The 20140-nt window shown below is 37.8% G+C and overlaps 1 pseudogene across 1 annotated transcript in view; it reads left to right on the forward strand.

Moving 5' to 3' along the window:
- The first annotated feature begins 3798 nt into the window (after positions 1-3798).
- The window catches only part of LOC308687965 (adhesion G protein-coupled receptor E3-like), a 71568-nt pseudogene continuing 55226 nt past the window's right edge, over positions 3799-20140 (forward strand). The window contains exons 1-5 of the transcript in view: positions 3799-3969; positions 6368-6487; positions 6602-6783; positions 6893-7054; positions 7130-7336. The product of the transcript in view is annotated as an adhesion G protein-coupled receptor E3-like (transcript). The remainder of the gene's footprint in view (positions 3970-6367; positions 6488-6601; positions 6784-6892; positions 7055-7129; positions 7337-20140) is intronic.

A 20140-nucleotide genomic window follows, 5' to 3' on the forward strand; every position in this document is an offset into this window, starting at 1 on the left:
GCATACAGACAATTTATTGTACAGATTCCTATAAATGAACATTAATTGCTGTGTTTTATGAGAGTTGTGTATAATCTGAATTGATTTGTATATAGTGTCAAATGCTAATTGTTTTTTTTTGGCCTTGTGTCTTCAAGGCCAGGTTTTTTTGTTCTTCTGCTTTTGTTTCCACGTGAGTGCTGTGATGTCCAGCTGATGAGTGTGATCCATTCTGCATGTGAATCGAACGAAGTGTGAATCATTCCTGAATTGTGGATTGTCTCAACTCTTCCTGTGTGCGTAACGGTGGGGTTGGACTGGCGAGCCGCCCATTTAGCGAATCCTTTGATTTCCCTGTGAAAGAGAAAACTTGCTCATCTTTGAACGGTAGGATTAGAACCACACATCAAATTATTCTGTTCTATCCAGAGCAGAATAGGACGACTGAATTAAGTGCCTCACGAACTTTTGGACTGAGTTTACGAACTGATCTGTTCATTGAGAAACATCCAACTTTTGGACTTTCTGAGTATTTACATTCAAGAGTGAATGAAATTTTGTTTTTTTTATTTGTTTCATTTTCTATTGTTTTCCTTACGCCTGTGTGAGGTTATATGGGTCCATGTTCAACAAATTGATTAATCATTACAATCTAACAACAAGGTGAAAAGAAAGAACATATTCAGTAAATTCAAACTTTTCCTTACCTCATCCTTTTGTTGAGTATTCACTGCTGCTGTATCATCTCTCTCCCCGGACGAACCTAATCTTTTGAGCCCACTGGTCCGTTTATAAAGTTGACACAAATTTATCACGTGTACGGGTTACAAGTGAAAGGTTACAAGCGACCTCAACATGAGGCTTCTCCCGCTTGTTTGTGATCTGATCCCTCGCTTCCAAATTAATCATGTTACCCACCATATCTATTTTATAATCTTTTATCCCTCCATGGCATATTTAAGTCACACTTAAATGGTCCTCAACGAGAGGTGGTCCTTCTGCGTCCAAAATTTATCAAGAACATCTTGGGACAAGGTTTTCACACTGACAGCTGTCATTGTAAGACAGTTAGAGAAGAAGGCTAGATGTCTTAAGGCGGAGTCACTTCCGGCATCACCGGCGGCCATCTTACCACAGGGAAGCTGTGAATTAAGGTGAGTGATCAGCACGCACACAAATCCTCTTATCTCGCTGAAATCTTGACGGATTTATAAACGGTTTGGTTTCTTACAAACGTTATTAAAGTGGCTATAATTCTTTCATATGGAAGTTCATTGTTATAATTATTCATATGTATGCAGTATCATAACTACATCTCTGACGTTTATAACAAACCAAACCATTTGAAAATCGGTAGAAAATTGAGCAAGTTATGGTTATTTAAAAGTACATGCACCATGTTACGAGTGAGCGAGCTCCCTGTGGCAAGACGCGTGCGGACGTCGACCTCCATTGGCCAGCAGTGCGCACAAGACATTTAGCCTTTATTATATGATATCTAAGGTTAGCTCATTGTAAGACAGTTAGCCACTCAGTTTGTTTGTCCGAGTTAGCAACCGTAACTAAGAGGGGCGGAGCTTACCGATAGGTCAATTTCTGGTCATCTCCTCACATGGTCGATTTTCCAATATTGTACTTTTTTTGTGTATCAATATTTCACAAATTGAATTTTTCTTTCATTTTGACTCCTACTTATCTGTTAATAAGTGATAAGTGACAGGCAGCGAGCATATGACAGATTGCCTGCAGAGTATTGCTGCGCTACATTACTGCCGTTCTCATACAACAGGTCAACAAACAAAACGTGTATTTTAAACACAGTACTGTCAGTACTTACTCTATTTTGCAACGAAATAATAGTTCCAACGAAAGAGAAAAGCAGAACTACAGCACACACCGGTGTTTCGTAAACAATTCTGCTGCTTTGAAAAGAATTGTGAGTCAATCATTCAATGATTATTTTTTGTTACTGAACGTAAGAATGACTCAATGACTCGCTCATTGAGAAGACAGTGACTTACTGGTTTTAGTGTAATATAAGTTAAAGTATCACTTCGTTTTTCCGTCATTGCATATTGCTCTATTGAACATTTTTCATTGAAAACATTTTTTATTTCATAAAGTTATGCATAAAGGTAAAAAAAGCACTGGGAAATAAATTTAGGGGGCAAATATTGTCCCTTAATGGAAAAGGTATGACTGAAGTCTAAGTGGAAGAGAGGGGGTACGCAGGAGGAAATCACTGAAATCTTGCTGAATCCACAATCTTGCTGAAATTGCTGCTTAATAAAATAGTTATTTTTTAAAGTTTTGCAGTTTATTATATTATTGTCTTCATGCTGATTTCTGTCATTGCAGGTATAAATATAACACTGCTGGAAGGATGCAACGTAAGTTGAGTTTCTGAAATTGAAGTTGTAGAGACTCCTATCAATAATAGCCCAAACTGAAGCAGTGCAATAACATGTGCATTTTAGATATGTGTGTAATCTGAAATATGAATGTGCTTTTCTAATAATTGCTGATGGTTTATGGGGGCATTCAGTCCATATAAGCTGTGAATACTCTGCATACAAAAGCCAATTGAAAGAATGAGTTTGTGGACTCGCTAATTAATTAACACTATAAATTACTACAAATTGTTATTTGAGGAGTAACATAAAGCTTACATAATAAAATGTTGGAAATACATAACTGTCCGTAACCTGTACAAACATATACTTTTATTACAGTACTTCTGTGACAAAAGTTTGTTAGTTTGGATCAGGGCCGGCCCGAGGCATAAGCGAACTAAGTGGCTGCTTGATTTTTTACAAATTAATTAACATAAACAAGTGACATGAATGAATGAATGAATAATTCAAGACTAGTAAAATTCTGATTTCATGATCAATATACCTGCCTACAACTGCGCATAATCTCGCGTGCAGACAATTCGTGCACAAAGTCACGGTAATGTTAAGCCATGTCACAAAAATTTGATTTGATCAATGATTGATGATTGACATTTAAATCAATGATTTATCCTTTAAATTTAATAATATTCAGAACAGAGCAAGAATAACAAAATAACTATAAACAAGCCAAAACTGTTTTCAGAAGTTTCAAAGAGTTAGTAAAAGAGTAAAGAAAAATTAAAACTTTTTTAAGTATCTATTATTTTTTTAAAGTATTTATTTTGTATTAATACATAACCTTATTGTATTAATTTATAATGTAACATTATAGCGTGATATCTGTGTCATTAATCGTCAAGCACAGGTGACTCCGTGTGGTGGGAGGGGGCCCCCAAATCAAATTCTGCTTAGGGCTCCCAAAAGGCTCGGGCCGGCACTGGTTTGGATACAAACACTGTCCACTGTAGCGAGCAAAATACAGAAAAGCACCTTTAGAAAAGTATTTTCATTTCCACCAGTAGGTGGCGACAAATGTTTAAAAAAATATATGTCATTGAATCATTTGTTAAAGAAATTTGTTAAAAAAACAGTGTCTGTGTCTCATTTCAGAGGCACTCAGCATACCCGGTTAGAGTCATCACTCACACATCGTCAAATTCTGTCTTCTCAATTTTGATTTCAGAGTCAGACTGAAAAGCTTCAAAATCTTCTATAGCAGATTGAGAACAATACAGCTCAAGAGCTTCCTTTGACTGTAAGTCTTCAAGACTTTTTATATATATAAAATAATCAAATCAAATGTAATTGTCAGTTACATTATTGACATTGCAGGTCTGATTTATTGGCTTTCTTAATATTTACATTTACAGTATTTATTTATTTTTTCTGATCAATAAATTAGACTGTGACCAATATTTTGAATATGGTCCTCAACGCTTCAGGAGAGATTTCAGAGTCTTCATCATCAGTCAGCCTAGCTGAACTAGCCTCAGACGGAAACCATGTGTTAAAAACCAATGAGAAACTCATCTCTACATTGGTGAAGCCGACAGACACAAATGACAAAGTCAGTTTTACTCTTGCTGTTTAGTTGGTCTCTTGTCCCTTGACTTCTTACCTTTCATCTCTCTCTGACTGCTGTAACTGTGAGTTTATAAAACACATTTGCTATGGCAAGAAAAAGTCAAGAGGAAGATGATCAGGTGTTTTTATTCTTTTGTGATGATGTCACAACCATCTTGGATTATCTGATTTTCTCCGTATATATTCATTGAAATTATGGGTATGTCATATTTAGCATAAATCTGTGTATCTACAAAATGAAATCAAAATTTCTGTAATCATGTCTTCTGAAAAATAACAATCATATAGTGCATTCAATTTTATTTTACTCCTGCTTGACTCAGACACACACAGACATCAACAATCAGCATATGAATCTCAACAATGGTGAAAAGTTTCATGTCGCAATGCATGCTGGGTTCCAGGATAATATAAAACTCCCAGCATGCACTGCTGCATGAATAAAAATAAAATAAAAAATATTGCCACCATTGTTGAGATTCATGTGCTAAATTGTGATATCTCTGTGTTTCTAAAACATAGCTTTTTTTTGGCTTATGCATGATGTGTTAAAAAAAATGAGTCATAGTAATTTATTGCTGTAGTTTCACAGTGGTGCTAATGTAACACTTTTGATTGAGGATAAAACTCTGAATGAATAAGAATTAATTCCTTAGTGAATGAATCGGCAATATGATGAATTTGTCACCATAAGCATTACAACCGCAATCATTCATAAACTGTGTGCGCACAAGTGTGACTTGCAAAAGCACAGTAGCAAAAGAAAAATGAATGTTTTAGCATCTGCATCCCTACTAAAGCAAGCACTGATCTCTATAATGGTAACTTCAAACAAACATTTTCAATTAAACATCTTAATAACAACTTCTGTAGATGTGTGACAGAAATAAAGTCATACTGGTTAATAATAAGTGTAATAATGTGTAATGGCTGGAAGTCAGTCGTAGTTATTGTGTTTCTCTATTTTCTGTTCTTGTGTTTCTCTTTCCTTCAGTGATTCTGCTTGTTAACAGCAGGTGTTCATCACTAATGCTCAACAATCACTTACATATTCACTTAATTATCTCACTGGAACATTGTCTCAATGTTACTTTTACTCTTTGTAGTGTGGATTTCCCTGTGGGGTTGAAAGGGTTAACAGTGTAAGATAAAAAGACACACCCACAAAATGTATTTTAACAGTAATAAACTGTAAGTTATAAAACTGTTTTATACTGGCAACACTGTTGCCAGTAGTTTACTGTAAAATCTAGTTTTTTGGGTCACCATTGTGCAGAAGAGTAGAGCCTGTGCTTCAGTCCAGGAGAAGATCTACACACATTGATGATTTGCTGCATGTTGCTTTATTTAACAGGCGGTGACTGTGTAGTTGCTGGTCCAGTGGAAATCTTTTTATGTTCAATAGTTTTTTAGTGGTCTCAAATGAAAGAAGTTCACAGTAATATTTTGCTCACATTATTAATGCATTATAAATTTTAGTTAATACATTTTAATGACAGTTGGTCAATTTAAGGCAGTCGGTTTCGGCAGGTGTAATTAGTTAACTTGAATTAGAATTTAGTGCATTTTTACAGAAACAAACTAGATTACAGTAAAGAACTGTACAATTAACAGTATTTTACTGGCAACAGTGTTGCCAGTATTTTACTGTAAAAAAACCCGGTAAGGTCTAACAGTGCAGACAGGAAGAATTGAACAATTTGCAATGCAACAAACTTTTATTAAACATGCAATTTATAACTTGTTGCAACTGTCCCCAAACATATCAGCCATGACAGACATCATATGCCTGCTAGACACACTGACTTTGACACATGCTAACTATGTCACTTAGAAGTCCACAAAACAATAATTCAAACTAAGTAAGTTTTGATTAATTCATACAAAATGTCAGGACAGTATGACAAAAATGCATCTCGTGAAAAAGTTTACTTTCATACCTCCAAAATAAGTTTTGTTCAATAAATGCAGCAGCAGATGCTGAATATGTCTACTGTCTTCTTGGTGGGGGGAGGGTCTAACTGTGCATCTGCAGTATGAGTGTCATCACTCTAGCTTGTTTCTGATTGGAGAAAAATGACATGTTGCAACCATCCCCTGTTGCAACACTCCCCGGTCTCCCCTACCCTAAGATGAATCAACTAAAGATAAAAGAAGACATTACATCTCTCAAGATCTCAGCAGAAGAGGATTAAACAACTCCACAAACAGCATTACCAGCTTGACTTAATTTACCTCTGTGGATTTTGCTGTGTACAAAGTTAACTGATTAGTTCAAACTAGTAATTAGATGAAATAGTTATTTTATTTTAGTCTTTTTATTGTTTTGTTTTTTGCACATTTGTGCAGATTGAATCAACTTTAATAAAAACAAAAAACAAAACATAACTGCTTATTTTCTAAATCAGAGGTTGAAATCTTCATGGTTGGACCCAGTGTCACCTTAGATAAAATTCCTCGACTTGTCACGACAAATTCTTCCGTGGACATCGATCTCATTGGGATCGCCAAGAACAACAATGAAACAAGTATGTGAGATGTGTTTTAATACAACATTTTTAATAAAACATGTTTTTCTAAACCACATTTAACTAAAGGTTTTAATGTGTTCAGTACAAGTTTCTTCTGTTTCTGTCACACAGGATCAGCTGCTGTGGCTTTCATGAGTTATAACACAATGGAGAATTTACTGAAGCCAGACTTCTTCAACACATCAACTGACACGATTAACACCATGATGTCCACTGTGATCTCAGCTACTCTTCCCAAAACCACCAACACTAATCTCACCAAACCAGTCAACTTCACCCTCAAACACATCAGAGTGAGAGACTGAAATGTGTTTTTGTCCAACCTGAGAACTGATGAACATCTAAAAACATCTAATATTCAGTGTTATACTATTTTCTGCATGTTCTTTCTTCTTTTTGCAGGAGTTTGACCCCGACGGTTCTCTGTCCTGTGTGTACCGGAACATCAGCGAGTGGATTGTAGATGGCTGTTCTGTTTTAAAGACCAACAGCAGCTACACTGTGTGTTCCTGTGTTCATCTGTCCACATTCGCTCTCATCATGCAAACCAGCCGCCCATCAGAGGTACGAGAACATTTATAGTGAGTACTGAAGAACAGCACAGATTTGGCACTCATGTACTCTGACATGTTTCCTCAGAGCGACTCAAAGCTGGACGTGTTGAATTTGGTGTGTGTGATCGTGGGGCTGGTGTTCTTCAGTTTGACCCTGTTGACCTTTGCCCTTTGTCAGTGGATTCCTGGAGTGAATAATGTGGCTCGAATCAACCTCTGCGTGAGTCTGCTGTTGGCTCACCTTCTGTTCCTGCTCACACAACAGTTCCTGAGCCTCATACACCCTCATCAGGTGAGAATGATGAAGGAGCTCTACACAGCAAAATCCCCAGTGTTAAATTAACACTCCTCAGTGTTCATATGTGTCCACACTACAGAGTGTTAAAATTAACACTGAAGCAGTGTTGAAGTTAATGAGATAATTAAGTGATTAATTAAGTGATTGGCCATTAGTAGTGACACCTGATGTTAATAAGCAGAATCATTGAAGGAAAGAGAAAAAACAATAGCAGAAAAAAAGAGAAACACAATAACTACAACTGACTTCGAGTCATTACACATTGTTGCACTTATTATTACTAGTTTGACTTTATTTCTGTCATACATCGACAAAAGTTCTTGAGAGTCAACAGAAGTTTAGACGGTAATGTTTTATGGAAGTTTTCTTTTCAAGTTACCATTTTGGTGGTCAGTGTTTTCTTTAGTTGTGCTCTTGACCCTTTCCATTTTGTTAATATTAGTTTTTCTCTGACTGTTCCTACATTGTGTTTGTAAAACACATTTGTTACTGCAAGATAAAACATGACCTGCTCATAATATGTTTTAATGATGATGATGTTAAAACACACAGACATCAAGAATCAGCATATGAATCTCAACAATGGTGACAATAAACAAACTAGTGACAAACAGATCAACTCTGAACATCACAAAACAAGCTACTAAAGTCAGAACAAAACAATAGCAAAATAAAAGCAAACAATGAAAATTACAGGACAATGGACTTTATGCACAGCTGCACTACTTCCTGAACTTCAGCCAGCTCCTTTGTTTCCTGTCTGCCGTTATTGGACAAACTGATTAATTCAGGTGTGCCTGACCACCTGGATTAATCAGTTTGTCCAATAATGGCAGACAGGAAACAAAGGAATCATGCACTGCAACATGAGTCATTTGTTTGATTTTCACCATTGTTGAGATTCATATGTAGATTCTTGATGTCTGTGTGTGATTTAAAAACTTTCAGATCTTTAAAACATTGTTGGAAGTAACTACTGTAGTGAAAAATTAATAAAACAATTAGATAATCAGTTTATAATGCTGGGTGACATCACTGAATCAGGTCACTAGTAATTTCATCATCAAAACATAACCAGGGCTGCATTTCCAATAGCATCTTAAGCCTTACTTGATTGCAGACCAACTGCAAGAAATGGTCTATACGATCAAATTAGGCTTGCAATGCTTTCAGGAAACACAGCCCAAATCATAGTTTCTCTTGCCACAACACATATGCTCTATAAACACAGAGTTGGAGCAACCAGAGAAATACTACTGTTAAAACGTAAAGGATCAAGAGCCCAACTAAAGCAAACACTGGTCACCATAATGGTGACATGAAACGAAACATTCCATAAAACATTACCATCTAAACGTCTGTTAAATCTAAATAAGACCGTGTAGGATTGAGTGCGAAACAAACACAAATGAATCTTCCAGGTGAATTGTTCAAACATAATTTCTCACAGAACTGAACATTCCAGACACCAAATCACCAACCCCAGAGCCATAAAAGAAGGCTCCAGCCAGCCAGTCTCCGTTGACCAACGAAAACCCCCAGCTAAGAACTTTATGGCCATGCAAGCTTCAAAGAAGATGAGCACAACTAAAAAAAAAAGAACTGGTCAATGTAAGATAGCTTGGAAAAGAATGATTGGCTCAGAGATAGCACAATTCAGCCCGATCAAGATAACAGCAGAAGCTGCTCGAGCCCACAACATTCCAGACCCCCCCCCTCCGTAAGGACCTCTGATAGACCTCAGGGTGTAAAATCGTTTCAAACCACAGAGCTGAGATTTTACCTATAACATAAATAAAATCATTCAAGAACAATTTTCAATGGACTTATAGATCAAGCATCATGCAACGACATGATTCTATATTGTTCCTACAATAGATGGGTGTATCTGATATGCTTAGATGCCATACAATTCATGTAATTGTTATAATTGTTAGATTTTTGAATGAAAATGTGTTGTGTTTCATATCGATGTGATCATATGTTCTTAATTCAAAGGATGGCTTGATTGAAATCTGTGGAAAATGTTTCGGATTCTTATAATAGTAATAATGTCTTAGCTGTGGCCTCTGTACTCTTTGCTAGAGCTTAGAGAGTAAGGAGAGCACAGATAAGCTTGATTTATGATAAGAAGTGAAGAGAACGCCACCTCCTAAACAAAGACAGTGTCTAATTGGTTAGAACTGATCCAGGAGGCTGGGCGGACATTTGAGTTTAAAATCTTAACACCAGAACAAAGTTTAGAGTTTTCAGTGCAGAACCAAAAATGCAGCGGGAGATGAAGATCTAAGACAGATCAGTAACCATGTAAACGCGCAAACGAAATAACCCAAATCAAGATCTGAAGAACATGGGTTAAACAGCTTCATTCAAGCCATCATCATCTACTCTCAATTTCCTTTCTTTTCTTAGTTTCATTTCTTTTCCGTTGTGAGTGTCGGTTCTAAGTTAAGTTTTGCGACAAGATTCCGACCACGTTTCTTCTGCAAAGCCAGCTTCAGACAAAGACTTTCAATTCATCCGCCAGCACAACACGTGACTGGAACGCCGCAGACCCAGGCACGAGGAGACAACCAACGAACGAACCCCTTTGACGCTGACCAAAGGAATTCCCAAAAGGAACGCAAAAGCAAAGACGCAAGTACCTCCAGACTAAAACTCAACTGGTGTATTTATATAACTTTAATAACCTGCCTAAAACGATAGAAGGGTTAAATTAATGTTTGATGGTTCGTTCAGGTCATGTCTAAGTGCATATGGAATCATGAGATTTCATCATTTCACTCTTAAACCCACTCTTTCCTCACTCTCTTCCTTTCTGCAACTCGTATGAATGTGTGTGTCTGTGTTAGATATTAGTTGTATGTGTTAGAATAATCAATAAAGTCTTGTTTGTATTTTAAAGAGAAATATTACTTGTGTTATTGTGCTTACAAATTTAATGTCTTAAACTTCTGATCTAAGTTACCTTGCTAACTATATAGTGTTTCACTATAGTTCGGATATTTATATCCGTTGCAGAGTTGATAATTGCAGCCAGTTCAAATGAACCGCGAACGAGTCATTTGCTCGGTTGTAATAAGTGACTCTTTTGAATTCCCTATAAATTAATTAATAATTCCTTTGAGCTAAATTGTAATCACTACAAATTACAAATATCTTACATATTGGTGGAGACGAATGCGGGCAGTTTAACCTAAAATTGTAAGCATATACGAAGTAATTATATTTTCATAGTAGCCTATGCGGAGAGATCCGAACCTCCGAGTCTGTGTGTATGAGGTATGCAGCGCGCACCGCGCGCTCTGTTTGAATGAATGACCTGCTGCTTGAGCTGTTACTCTAGTCTAGGCTGCCTGCCTATTTTTTGTTTTATTTTAAACTGCAGTAAAATAACCCAAGATATAAGATCCCACACAACGATAAGGTAACAATTGAGCGTGTCCCTCGATTCTGAAATACTTTAATTATAGCTTAAGACATCTGCGTGTTCCAGAGTCTTTCAAACAGCTATAACATTATGTGTGTTTGTATCAGTCAGAGAGCTGAATGAAATTAAAACTGCAGTAATTAAAATAACCATATTAGAACGAATATTCTCCTCATAGAGCGCGTGGTTCTAACGTTATTTATCTGATTCACCGTGCGTGTTCCACGGCGATGTGTGATAAACATCATAGAAGTATAACCTTATATTTGTCTGACTCAGTGCGTGTTCCACTGGGACGAATATTCTCCTCACAGATTAGTCTTTATTTCTCAGGTTGTCTGTGCGTGTCCCACGGCAATTCCTGTGATAAACTATAAGCTTATCTGTGTCTGTTCAATTAATTCTCGTGTAAACACTGCGTATGTCCGAGTGTAGTTGAATAGGAATTATTTAAAGGTGTGTTCAAGTAAAGCTTGACGTTGAAACTCAACCAACAGTTAAAAACCCTGTTGTGTTCGTGTGCTCAGATAAAATTGCACAGAGACGATCCACAGAGATCGCTATAATTGTTCCATCTATTACAGCACAAAGCTGTCCTTTAAAGTTAATCACTCTTAAACAACTGAGTGAAGCCCCACGTCGTAAAACAGCTATGAGTGGTGTCCTTTAGTGCACAGTTTGAAATGCGCCGTCATTTCACGTAATACGACTGTACGTGCATATTCTCCAAACATTGCTGAAATGTGCCGACATTTCATGTAACTGCTTATTTGTTTACAAACTGCAATTCACAGTTCGCCCACTAGCGTTTGTTTTGTCGCCATAGTTACAATCGTGACACGTAAGTCTTAACCAACGCTTCCGGGTGAACTCTGACCAACGCCACAGTGTAAACAAACTGAAACAAAACCCATTTGTGGCTAAGCTAAAGCTAAAGCTAAGCTAAGTAGTTGTTTACAATTGGGGCCTAACCTATATGCTAAAGCCTTAAGCATTATCTACGTTTGTCATTAGTATTAACATCAGTGGTTAAATACAGTGTCTGTTTGAACAACGTTAAAGTGATTTAACCATTTAACACCTTGATTGTTACACCTGTTGGTCTTTTCTTCTTTCCTATTTTACCTGTCTCATATTTTGTTTACCTGCATTTTACTTGAAAAAGGAAATACTGGTTTATGATTATTAATTGTCAAATTCTAATTTGATTTAAAAAGGGAAATATTAAATTAAAAATTTAAGTTCTATTTTTCTAAACAGGTAAATTCTAATGATTTCTAGATTTATTTTTAATAATTCTAATTTCATAATTTTCCTAATTTCTAAAATTCTCTTTTAGATTTAATCACTTCAGGTGAATGAGTCTTAATCGGTAAAAGTTAAGAACTTATTCCACCAACATTTTCCCTATTACAAAATATTGTTAGTCTCATACTTGCTCATTTATTGTTATTGCGTTGTATCCTCCGCTTCTCCTTTCTTTTTATTACGGTTACAAACTTAACCATTCTATTTGATTTACTCATCTACCTCCTTATGTAATTTCCCTTTTTCTTATTTTGGTCATCACATTATTACTTTCTTTCATCTTTATTACCTTTTCCTTTCTTTTGATTCCTAGCTTGGGATTGAAACACCTGAGCCTCAATAGGAGACATTGGCATCTCACTACAAGTGTCAAATAAATCAGAGATAACCCTCTCTTACAAAGTTTATTTGTGAATGTTTAGTTGTTGGCAACTATCAATTCTACACTCGTAGTTCGACAAAGGCTCCAGAGCCATTTGTGGATCCAATCTCCTTCCCTCCTTTCCTTCTTACATCCTTCCTGTTCTGTCCTGCTTTCCCATCCTTCACATTTGTAGGAAACAAACCTGGAAGAACCATCAATCGAGTCTAAAGGAAAAGAAAGATCATTTTTCCAAAGAAAACAATTATTAGGTATTTGATTTTTAATCAAACCCTCTCTTGTTCTCCATACTCTCTCTGTCTTTGTAAACACAAGTTACAATTTAACATCTTATCCAAGATCAATTAACAGAGACAAGTGTTGAGCAACTGTCGCCTTCATAGCATCCCGGCTGTAAGCGGTCCAACTGACGGTGTGTGGTGTCAATCCTGTAAAACTCAGAAAAAGGTATCAGCATTATTATTGTATTATTTTTCCTTGTAAACATAAACAATAATATTGTTTACCTTTCTGGAAACAGATTCTCACCAATAGGAAGCATTTACGAGAAAAATAATATTTCTCCCACTTAAGAATTTTCTTTCTTGTTTTATTGAAATTGGTTTTAACCTCTCTCTCTTTTTCCCTTACTCAGTGAGTGACATAGTCTTCACAGCACGAGTTTAAACCAGCTTTTCATTGATAGGAAATATTTAAAAAAAAAATATATTTCTCCCATTAAAAAAAAAAAAAAAAAAAACATTTCAATTGAGATTTGTTTTAACCTTTTTCTCTTTTTCCCTCACTTAGTTGAGTGACAAAGTTGCCACATCACTAACCTACCTGTCTACACTGAGACCAACACTTAGACATTACAACACTTCACTATTGTTGTACAGTAACTGAAACGACATTTAGCTGTTCAACCACATAGGCTTACACCCCACACAGATCTGTGTCAGTCTCTTCACCCCAGCGTGCCAACATGTCGCGGACAACAAACCCCACTGACGTGGACGCCTGGCTCAGAGGCATTACAGACTGCCTCACACCAAAGACAATTAAACTGTTATTATTTTTAATAATAATCATAATTCTGAGAAGACTCCTGACACATGATTCAAGCCAGAATCAGAACCACAACCACGTGGAACTAACCAAGATCATCTGTTCCCTAAGCAATGCCTTCACAGCCCAGCTGACACTAAGCGACAAGCACATCACTCACCTTCAGGAGGAGCTGACACGTGCCCAGAGCCGCATAGACAAGCTGGAAGTAAAAGTCCAGGACGACTTCAAGCGTCAGACCACTGAGTTCCTGAGAGAGCTGATGCACACTCAACGCTGCACAGACCAGCTCAAAGCAAAAGCTCAAGTGCCTGACGAAGTGGAGCAAGAAACAAAGAAACAAGTTGACAAGCTCCAAGAAGCCCTTGCAGTCACTGAACGTGACAAACAAGAATTAAAGACTGTCCAGAAGCACCTGGCAAACCAACTCCAGTCTGCTGAACATCAGCTAGAGAAAGCTAAAGCTGATATTAAAGATAAGAACTCTGAAATTAATGCTCTGAAAGACCACCTGGAAAGGTGCAGTGCTGAAATTGACCATTTGACCCAACAGCGAGATGACGTCAACGACAAGATCTATGCGGTCAGAGATGAACTCCAGCACATTTTCCAACAGAAACCAGAGCCAAGAAGGGAGAGACCTCCCTCAGCATCACCACTGCTGAGCAGAACAGAGTCCTCCATCCAAGAACTGGCATACAACAGGAAAGGTGAATGGCCGCAACCCAAAACATCACCAGCCTTCACCACAGAACTGTTCACTGCCAACAAACAAAGAGAGCTCATCCAGGCAGACTCCAAAGCTGCACAGGGGATGACCTTTAAAGATCTCAACCAGCTAGTTAAGAATATCACTCAGTTCAACCCGAACTCCACGGAGGGCCAAGACATTGAAGCCTACATCCGAGATATCAACTTCCACCTAGAGGTGAGACCACATGTGACTGACAGAGACAGGTTTTACCTCCTCCGATCGACATCCAGTCCAGAGGTACGAGGTTTCCTAGACCGACAACCTGCTCATGTCAAGTCAAACTACCAGCTGCTATGTGAGACACTGATTAAGGAATTCACAGGCCCGGAGTCAGAACACGGTGTGTTAATCGCCTTGGAAACCAAACAAGGTCGACACGAGGCTCCCCAAGCATACTACCACCGTTTTCGACAAGCCTTCTTTGGTGCACATAACTCACCTGAACAAGAAGAGGATGTGAACTTCAAAAACCTCTTTCTGAGAAACCTGCACCCCGGATTGAGTCATCATCTTGGCCTCGAGGCCTGCGCAGACACAATGACAATTCAACAGCTACGTGACCTGACCCACAAGGCCCACATCAAACAGAAGATGTCCTCAAAGAAAGGTTTGAAAACATCCACAGTTTCAAACTCCTTCAGCCAAGACACAAACCTTGCACTGGAAGACAACCAGTGGCATGACAACACCACAGTTCTTCGTAAGAAGCACAGAGAACGTGATTCCCATGCCGATGACAGATACCACACCAACCACATGGAAAAGTCATGGGACCAGCCACGCTTCTCAAGTAACCCACCTCGGCACCACTCAGTTAAGCACAGCACTGAGTATGCCCAAGAACCAGACAGTTTACCCTCAGAAGACATGGAGCAACTAATGAGGCAACTGAAAGTTCTCATCAGAAATGAGGTAAACATGGATAACGAACAGGATGGCGATGGAACGGAAGACCACCGATTCATCTGATACACCTTCATAACGAAGATGACAACCACTTGTTCTACAGCAACACAGAACAAAGTGGTCTCTCACAGTCAACCACAGAGGTACCAGAAAACACCATCCTGGCTACCCATCACTCATAAAGAAACCACCAAACGAGCTCCAAACTCAAGAACCATATGTGTGCTACAGAAACAACAGTAAGCCCAGAACGTCAGCAAGTCTGTCACAACCAGAAGGCATCATCGGAGAAATGCAACAACGGAGACCAAGTTTCTCACTACAGCTTCACGCAGTCCTGCCAAACTGCCTCCCCATGTCGACCAGAGAACTTCCTGCCTTACTGGTTTGACTCCCAGCAGATCACAGAAGATCCCTTTTCCAAGGCAAAGAGGCAACAAGCTCATCAAAGCTAAGCCATCAAGCAAAGGGGGGAGCAAAACAGACTGAAACAGATCTGACCATACATGCATACATGCATACATCCCTAATACATACATACATACACTACACAACATCCCTAACATACTCACTAACATACAGAAGTTAACCGCCTCTACTGTGCAAAACATTCAACAAACATGTTTTCCCCCACAGGTAGAAACTAACTTCAGAAACTAGCTTAACAACTTAGCTACACTTACCATAGGAAACATGGCAACTAACTACTCATCCAACAAGTACACCTGAGAACACCTATCATTACATCATGATCCCTGACGCCTTAGCTGTGCAACAGTAGTTACAAGTCATATCAGGAGGAACACTCAACTCGATTGTTTTGTTTTACCTCTTCCTTAACTTTCCTTCTTCTTGTATTAGGTAAAATGCATGTCTACCCCCTTAAGGGTCAAGGTCATGGTAGTAGGATTGACGCACCACGCCTGACACTTGTAAGCCGCCTTAAAACGAATGTGAGCCAGAGAGCTCCATGCATGATGGGTCACATAATTGTTACCACAAATTATGTCACCAGAAAATAAAAGGTAAAACGTCTTAACGTAAAACAACTTAGAAGAGAAGATAACAAACAAACGTAATCACAGAATTTGATCAAAGAATCACCGTACCGAAACAAATTAGAATAACAATCCCAAAATTTAAACTCTATTCAATATAATAGACCATATTGAGAGAATGAACTTGAAATTTTAATACTTAAGTAATCTAATGCCCTGCACCAGTACAGTGACCAGTCATGGAGGTGTTGTCTTGTTGTTTGCTTTGTATGTGTCTGTTTCTTCTACCCGTGTTTCTCCAGCGTTCACCGATGTCTTCATCTTAACACATCGCCGTACGAAGAGGGGATATGTAGGATTGAGTGCGAAACAAACACAAATGAATCTTCCAGGTGAATTGTTCAAACATAATTTCTCACAGAACTGAACATTCCAGACACCAAATCACCAACCCCAGAGCCATAAAAGAAGGCTCCAGCCAGCCAGTCTCCGTTGACCAACGAAAACCCCCAGCTAAGAACTTTATGGCCATGCAAGCTTCAAAGAAGATGAGCCCAACTAAAAAAAAAAGAACTGGTCAATGTAAGATAGCTTGGAAAAGAATGATTGGCTCAGAGATAGCACAATTCAGCCCGATCAAGATAACAGCAGAAGCTGCTCGAGCCCACAACATTCCAGACTCCCCCCTCCGTAAGGACCTCTGATAGACCTCAGGGTGTAAAATCGTTTCAAACCACAGAGCTGAGATTTTACCTATAACATAAATAAAATCATTCAAGAACAATTTTCAATGGACTTATAGATCAAGCATCATGCAACGACATGATTCTATATTGTTCCTACAATAGATGGGTGTATCTGATATGCTTAGATGCCATACAATTCATGTAATTGTTATAATTGTTAGATTTTTGAATGAAAATGTGTTGTGTTTCATATCGATGTGATCATATGTTCTTAATTCAAAGGATGGCTTGATTGAAATCTGTGGAAAATGTTTCGGATTCTTATAATAGTAATAATGTCTTAGCTGTGGCCTCTGTACTCTTTGCTAGAGCTTAGAGAGTAAGGAGAGCACAGATAAGCTTGATTTATGATAAGAAGTGAAGAGAACGCCACCTCCTAAACAAAGACAGTGTCTAATTGGTTAGAACTGATCCAGGAGGCTGGGCAGACATTTGAGTTTAAAATCTTAACACCAGAACAAAGTTTAGAGTTTTCAGTGCAGAACCAAAAATGCAGCGGGAGATGAAGATCTAAGACAGATCAGTAACCATGTAAACGCGCAAACGAAATAACCCAAATCAAGATCTGAAGAACATGGGTTAAACAGCTTCATTCAAGCCATCATCATCTACTCTCAATTTCCTTTCTTTTCTTAGTTTCATTTCTTTTCCGTTGTGAGTCTCGGTTCTAAGTTAAGTTTTGCGACAAGATTCCGACCACGTTTCTTCTGCAAAGCCAGCTTCAGACAAAGACTTTCAATTCATCCGCCAGCACAACACGTGACTGGAACGCCGCAGACCCAGGCACGAGGAGACAACCAACGAACGAACCCTTTTGACGCTGACCAAAGGAATTCCCAAAAGGAACGCAAAAGCAAAGACGCAAGTACCTCCAGACTAAAACTCAACTGGTGTATTTATATAACTTTAATAACCTGCCTAAGACGATAGAAGGGTTAAATTAATGTTTGATGGTTCGTTCAGGTCATGTCTAAGTGCATATGGAATCATGAGATTTCATCATTTCACTCTTAAACCCACTCTTTCCTCACTCTCTTCCTTTCTGCAACTCGTATGAATGTGTGAATGTGTGTGTCTGTGTTAGATATTAGTTGTATGTGTTAGAATAATCAATAAAGTCTTGTTTGTATTTTAAAGAGAAATATTACTTGTGTTATTGTGCTTACAAATTTAATGTCTTAAACTTCTGATCTAAGTTACCTTGCTAACTATATAGTGTTTCACTATAGTTCGGATATTTATATCCGTTGCAGAGTTGATAATTGCAGCCAGTTCAAATGAACCGCGAACGAGTCATTTGCTCGGTTGTAATAAGTGACTCTTTTGAATTCCCTATAAATTATTTAATAATTCCTTTGAGCTAAATTGTAATCTTACAAATATCTTACAACCGTGTGTAGATGTATGACAGAAATAAAGTCAAACTGGTAAAATAATAAGTGCAATAATGGCTCGAAGTCAGTAGTTCTTGTGTTTCTCTTGTTTCTCTTTCCTTCAGTGAGTCTGCTTGTTATCATCAGGTGTCACCACTAATGGCCAATCATCACTTAATTAATCACTTAATTATCTCATTAACTTCAACACTGCTTCAGTGTTAATTTTAACACTCTGTAGTATGGGATCAAATTCCCGCCAAATATATAGCGGTCACGTATAAAAAAATAATAAGCGTGAATCAAAAATTAAAAAACACATGTAAAAATATATTGCACAAACTGAAAAAAATAATGCAAAATGATCAGAATAGCAAACAACGTGGTCACGGATCAACATATAATAAGCGTGAATAAAGAAATAACAAGCATGAATAAAAACTTTAAACACATTAAAAGTTATTTTGCACAAAACTTAAACTTATGGTCATGCTTTGTTAAAAAGTATGGTTTTATTACTGTGTACTTTGTGCTTTCTTGCATTTTCTGCTCATATTTTACTCTTTTGTACGCTTGTGATGTTTTTCTCTTCGCTCTTCTTTCTATGTTCTGCGCTTGCTCTTCCAAATGTTGCAGTTCGAGTTTCATGTAAATTAGGGCGGGCTTAAGCGTCACCATTGGTCCACTAGTTCTAGATTGACAGATACTCCTCTAGCCAATCAATCGAAGAGGGGAGTTGACGTCACACTAATGCGACTCGTGGTACAAGCTGTTTATGTTTGTACAATTTCTTCAATCCCATTATAATATACTAAAATGTTATTTTCTAATACTTTTATATACTGTTCAATTTCTTATTTGTGCTTTGATATGTGCATTTATTAAATTAATTATTTTCGCTTGGCATACCAGCGTGATTACGTCACTGCACACTTCAGTGGGTGGTGCGCGCCCGTGATGCACTTCATTCTGAGTAAATATAACAACAAAGAAGCACTGCTGCACTCTCTTTTGTTTCATTTTTCTTTAATCATTATACTCTTTTTCAGGAGTGCTACACTTACAAGGGAAGACGGCAGTTCAATTTAACTTTACAAAGACTTTCAAGCAGTAAAGCTATCTGAACTCTGGACATAAATAATTAAATTCTTTTTTTTTTTAGATACATGAGAATGTTAATGTGCACACAGGTAATTGGTGTTAAACAATATTACTTGGCTCATGATGCCAATATGTTAAGGCTGCTGTTAGCGAAACATCCTGCAATTATGAAACACTACAATTCGTCGCAAAAACTAAGTTAAAAACGGCCATTGTCTGAAGACTTTAGGACTTTGACCTGTCGCCGCTACGCATTGCCTACCTTTTTTTTATTAACCTCGCCAAATTTGACAAGATTATTGAAAATGATTGTGTTACAGAGAAGATATAGAGAAACCAGTTGAATTTAATACAGTGGTTTATTACAAACTTACTGTGTTTACTTACATAGCTACATAATTGCATATTACTTTAGAATTAATGTTTTAAATATAGCTTAAAATTTGAATACAGTAACATCTCCATCAGCGATAGGTAACGCTGTTTCTAGAGTGCCGCTGTCCTGCAGAGTTTAGCGTCAACTCCGATTAAAAACCTCACCTGTCTTAAATATCCTAAAGACGATGATTAGCTGGTTCAGGTGTGTTTGATTAGGGTTGAAGGAGCTAAACTCTGCACCCAGGAGTCAGGACCGACATTACACATCCTTGTTATTGATTAAATATGATTTTAAATATGAAAGTAAAACGACCAGTAGGTGGTGGTGGCTGCTTGGAGAAGATCGACGTTCGCGGTGCCAGGTCCAGTGCATTA

Source organism: Scardinius erythrophthalmus (assembly GCF_964197995.2).
Source record: "Scardinius erythrophthalmus genome assembly, chromosome: 3".
NCBI lineage: Eukaryota > Metazoa > Chordata > Actinopteri > Cypriniformes > Leuciscidae > Scardinius > Scardinius erythrophthalmus.